Source organism: Vigna unguiculata, chromosome 10, assembly GCF_037176805.1.
Source record: "Vigna unguiculata cultivar grain cowpea cultivar isolate G323 ecotype 2 chromosome 10, ASM3717680v1, whole genome shotgun sequence".
Taxonomy (NCBI): Eukaryota; Viridiplantae; Streptophyta; class Magnoliopsida; order Fabales; family Fabaceae; genus Vigna; species Vigna unguiculata.
Genome location: NC_140801.1, coordinates 20,166,466 through 20,172,634, shown reverse-complemented (window position 1 = coordinate 20,172,634; position 6,169 = coordinate 20,166,466). Strand labels below are relative to the sequence as shown.

General features: G+C 32.0%; 1 long non-coding RNA gene across 1 annotated transcript; it reads right to left on the bottom strand.

Moving 5' to 3' along the window:
- Positions 1-3,523: 3,523 nt before the first annotated feature.
- LOC146882312 (uncharacterized) lies at positions 3,524-4,070 on the bottom strand. Its single transcript, XR_014985088.1, has 3 exons — positions 4,040-4,070; positions 3,861-3,956; positions 3,524-3,778 (listed from the first exon to the last, which is right to left on the bottom strand). It is a non-coding gene; the product is annotated as an uncharacterized LOC146882312 (long non-coding RNA).
- Between the last annotated feature and the right edge of the window lie 2,099 nt (positions 4,071-6,169).

Here is a 6,169-nt window from a genome sequence, read left to right as displayed (position 1 = left end):
AAAAGAGCTTTCTTTGGACATCAAGAACGTAAGTTTTTGACCACTGAGAAGGTGCAGTTTAATCTTTTAAAATCGTGAACAGTTTCTGCCAGCATTGTTTTTATGTGGACCATTCAAAGATAACTACACAAGAAAAGGTTAGAACATGAAAACACCATATTCAAGGACAACCAAAGCTCTAGATACCAAATGATGAAGGATTATCTTGTTCCTTTTTAAGATTATTGAATATGGTGTGAGTTGATTAAGAAAGCTAAGTGAAGTCCCCACTGGACATTAAGATAGCAAGCTATCTAGATGTAAAGGTTCCTTTCACAAAGCTCAAGAGAAGAAGATGATGGATTGATTCAAATCAAAAAGGAAATGGAAGGCACATAAACAATAGAAAACCAAGAACAATAAAAGGAAGAAGAAAACATAAAATGGAAAGGAAAGAAATGATAAAAATGTGAGAAGCACGCCACTACAAGGCTAGGCTAAAAGCCATGGCAACCTTGAAGATGAGTGGATGTGTGCCGCCACTTGCTATGCAAGATAAGGCTTAAAAGTATTCACTCCCAAGGGAGGAAACTCTCACAAATGGTTGAGACACAAGAGTGTTTTTACTTTAAAATGTTCAACCCTTTTACATATCTAGGAGCACCCCTTATATAGAAGAGTTTAGGGTCCTCTTATTGTCTTAAATTCTTGGTTCTTATTAAATTTCTCAAGTTTAGTTAACGTAAATTAAATGCATTTCTTTTTCATCTTCATCACAAACCTTCTTCTTTGAAAAAAAGGAATCAATTTTTTTACTTTTTATCATAATCTTTCTAATATAAATTTATCACCTCTTACCTATTTAGAAAAAATAAAATTTATATTCACAAATCACAATTATCACAATGCAAAACATAACAAAACTCATACTACTTTAATTAAATAAGCAATACTGTATAAATTCAAAACTTAAAAAAAAAAAAAATTGACCATAGGTAGCGAAAAACACAAAATCCCTAAATTTCATAATTAAGGATTATAATATGAATCTCAATCTATGTGTTTCCAACCTCTATTTCCCAACCTATCTCTTTGTATTTATCTATCTTCACACACTTTCATGATAATTTACATGGTAGAAAGATCTTATAGTCAGAAAAAAAACCCTAATCTCTTTTATAAATTAATGTCTCTATTAAAATTTTTTATTTTATCTTTCATTATAATTTTCCATAATATAATTTTAATATAAATAATATATAATATAATTTTAAAAAATATATAAATATGTATAAAAAAAAATTCAAAAAAAGGGGGAGCCGTGGCTCCCCCTGTCCTATCCTAGTTCCGCCACTGGTAACGGGTATATACTTGTACTCACACCCATTCCAACTTTCTTACTGTTTTAATATTAATTAATTAATTATTATAAAATAATAAAAAATTATGACAAAGGAAACATAATATTATCAAATATTCAATATTAAGAGGAGGGTTGTTTCTCCAATATCAAATATTTATAAAGAAATTATGTTATAATTGTATATATTTTAAATTAGAAAACAAAATAAAATTTCATGAGAACCAAAACTTCTGTTAAATTTGCAAACATTAATGAATTGTAGCTGATAAAATTTAATTTGTAAAAAAATATAAAATGAAAACAAATATTCAGATTAAATATATGTTAAATGTATCTTTACTTCAATTTTATTTTTTAAATTCTAATGAATCTCTTTTTTATATACTAATAAAAGTTATAATAAATCACTTGACCCAAGTAACGCAAAGAATAAATATTAAACTACTAATAATAAATTTTCAAAATAAATATTGTATCTTTTGAACTTCAATATATGTTGGGGGTGGTAAAAAAAAATTCATGACAATTACATTAAAATTTTATATTATAGTAAATAAAATTTATTTATACAATTATAGTGACAAAATCAAAGTATGATAATGAGTTAAAATATAAAAGATAATTATATAAAATATATCAAAATAATATTTTACATTATGAAAATAAAAATATTAAAAAATTATCAAATGTGTGTCTTAGAAATAATTTGAGAGACCATTGAATGAAATCACACGAAGGAAAACAACTATATAATCAAGGATATGATAAAATGAAAAATACTTTATAGAGATCTAAAAAAACTTTTTAAATATGAACATAACCAATGTTTTGGAAATAACGAAAATTGTTTTAGCGAAACAAAATAGTTCTTCAAATGAAATAATAATAATAATAATAATAGAGTAAAAAAGATAAATTTTTTATTTTACGTAGTAAAAAAAATAAATTTTGACGAGTATGAGGACGAGTAAAAAAGATAAATATGTACAATATCAATTTTATAATTATTTCGTAAAATTAATTAACTGCACTATATCTAATATCAATTTTATTTATTATACTTAAAATTGAAATTATTATTACATCATTTAGATTTATTACTTGCTACTTCATTACTTTAATAACAATATTTACAACAATATAACATAATTTTCATGATATTTTATTACATAATATTTTACTACTTAATATAAAAAAAAAATTACAACTCGTGCCAGTCTCCTAGTTATACAATAAAAAAAAAAAGCCTATAACAATAAATCTACCCAGTACAAAGAAACTTCTTTGAATTGGTTTGTGGTCGAGGGAGGGAGTGATAACATGGGATTGATTCTTAATGGCATCTTGACTCATGCAAAAAGATTTGCGGGATGAAAATTTATTTTTATATAAACACCATCGTTCAAAATCACTTGTATATCATGGACACCACCACTCTTTATTATTCTATTATTTATATTTTTTCTTCACCGAGCTCAAGTATGTTTATTATTCAGATGTACACTAATATATTTATTCTAATTTTTGTAATCAATATTTACAAATATACTCTAATTATAAAATGTATTTATCACCGTCCTAATTTTAAAAGTTAAAAAATGTTTTCAAATTAAGTATAAATGAAAATAGTGACAAAACTTGTATGGAACCTGATACGTTAATTCTCACAATTTGACAACATTTGAACTCCTTGACCTGGCACGTGACGCGGAAATAGCACCAGTGCAAGAAGGACCTTTGGCAGCGGTTGTTTTTAATATTCTGCACCGGTTCGGGAACCGAAGCATATTGGGGCGAGGCCAAAAGGTCATAGCTTTTGGCCTCGGTTAAGAACCGAAGCCATAGAGGGCGCTTCTGTCTCGGTTTTCAATGCACCCGAGGCCATAGACCCTGCCTTTTGCCTCGGTTTTCACTGCACCCGAGGCCATATGGGCCTTTTTTTTTTTTAAAAAATTCGATAACCCTTTTGGCCTCGGTTTTTGCTGCACCCGAGGCCATATGGGCTTTTTTTTGCCTCGGTTTTTGTTGCACCCGAGGCCATATGGGTTTTTTTTTTTTTTTTTAAATTCGATACCCTTTTGGCCTCGGTTTTGGCTGCACCCGAGGCCAAAAGCACCCTTTTTGCTTCGTTTCTGGTATGAACCGAGGCCTAATACTCTGTTTTTTTTTTTTAAATGCAGTTTCTGTTTTGGTGTTATTCCCACATTTAAACCTGCAAATTTTGTTCAGCACCCAGCACAGACCAGAATAGACCAGAACAAAATATTTTAAAACACATCCACAATTCAAATTCATTTAAAAGACAATTACAAATCATTTACAATCAAGATACATGTTCTAATCAATAGTATTGTACATTTCAATTATATATTTGGCACATGCTATCCTACCAAACTTGATGGACTTTGCGGGAATTGCTGCAGGACTCTTGAATGTCTACAAAATAATAGATTAAGTTAAGTTAGTATATAAAAAGGAAATATTGCAAAGTATTCATTTTAATTCAAATATATATTACCGTTTCCCAATTTGTTGTAATACGAGCACACACAGTGGTTGTCATCCATTGCATTATATAGTAACCGCACTCATATGAGCCGGTTTGTCTATTACACTACATTATATTAACAACGTTACAATTAATTAATGAAGAAAATCAAGCAAACAATCATGAAGATATGGATAGAAATATCAAACCTGGAGAGAACACCATACAAGACCTTTTGCCTTAGTCGTTGATCTCCCTAACAACATGTTATGTGCAGCAATTGAACTATGATATAGGGAATAAGTTAGGATATTTTTATATAACATGTCATATTCATAAGATTGATATTGAGGTTCTTACCAATCTATCACTTGTCTAAGATGGTTGGGGGGAGGGCGATGCAAAGAGCAAAACCACACAGCAAGGTTCTCCCTTAGGGAAACCACAAGTAACTGCCAATGACGCCTGATAAGAAAATAAATTCATTGTTATGCATTAAAATGACTTATTATATTCATAAGTTAACAAAAATGACTTACCCAGCAACATAAGGGACAAAATAAATTTCTTTTCCATGTTGAAAGCATTTGGTCACATATGCTTGAATGTCATCAAACTTGTTGCCTTCATGGGTGAGTTGGGGGTCTATAAACCCATATACATCATTCAGCCCCATAGTTTCAGTGACACCAGACAGATACCTAAACCAAAAATTGATTTGATATAAGTAAATACATAAATATATCAAATAACTATATATAATGACTAAAAGACTTACATCATCCATAATTGAATAATGGTAATATTGAGTTCTTCTTGTCCTCCTGCAAGCTCCAAGACATCTTGGGAATGCAAGTAAAGTGGGATGTCAAGATCTCTCCCAAAAATGTTAGCATCCCAAGGAACCTGCATCGGCTTATCAGCTATGATTTCTGCAAGTTGGAGCAATGCACCAAGAGGATCATCCAAAGAGAGAAGAATCTTCTTTGATTGAGGTTTTTCCTATATTGATGCAATTTCAGTTAAAATGGAATATAATTTAAGTTTGAATATAATAAACATGTAAACTTAAAAATGTAGTATATTTGTGGGTTTAAGAGTCTGTACCACGGGGTCAGTATCAACCAAATCTCTAGGCCAGGCGAGGAAACACTGGAATGCCTGTGCCACAGTATACACCTCATCTGTTGGCACAGGAACTAAAGCATACGGCATGAGAACCTCCTCTACCGTGACCTTAACCTCATCCTCTGATAACTCCATGCCATGAAGAACTGTGGCTGCCTCAAATACTTTTCCACGAGCCACTAGTGTCTTCTCTGTACCATCCCAAATATATAGCTGACATGGATGAGTGTCATCCATGTCATCCCCAGGTGGAGCTGAACAACTCCCCTTTCCGCTTCTACCTGTTAGAGCCAACGATTTATTAATGTTATTCAATTACTTTATTAAATATCATTTATTCAATTCATAACTTATAGAAAACAAATTTACCCGTGGGAGGCACAAATGGGTCTAGTTCTGGCGGATGATCCACTGGCGAACGAATGCCATAATGCTCAAATTGGCGCATTAGTTCTTCTCTCACTTGCGCCGTGATCATTTCCTTTAGTCTTTGTTCATAATCAGCACCATGACTGCATGAAGACTGACGAGAGGAGGAACCAAAAAATTGGCGTATGCCGACTCCTGATCCAGCACCACGCACACGTCCAGGGTGCTCAGGTCGTCCAATTGCAGCAGCAAGTATGTCATGACGACCTTCTGGAATGAATCCTCCTTGGGAGGTCTGCTCAACCAACGAATCCTACAAGGTAACAAAAACATTTATAAATCAAAATACAATATAAAACATGAACGAGCAATTTAGATAAGAATTGTATCTTACAATTTTCTCAGAGATTTCTCGTGCAGAGTCAGAAGTGTAGTTGCCTGATGAGCGTAAACGGGCTAACTTCCACTTCTGATGACGTGATGATGGTGAAGGAGGCTCAGTATCTTCACCCTCAGAAGGTGGGGGCCTAGATTTTTTCTTTTCTGTCATTATCTTCTCTTCAAGTTTTCTATACCCACCACGAGATAATATGTGCGGGTTTGTATTTTGAGCACTTATGCTTTGAGCCTTTTTCCTCTTGACCTGTAACATATAAAACCCATTTTATGAATTAGTTAAAATTTTGCATAATTATCAATTGTGCTATTGATGATTTCAAATAAACATACCTGCCATCCCTCAGATGTCCGAAGCTCAAGAAACTGACGCCATGTGTCTTCATCAATCCAAGTGTATTTCAACAATGGATTTTCATTCTTTTTATGTCCAAAGACATACCTTG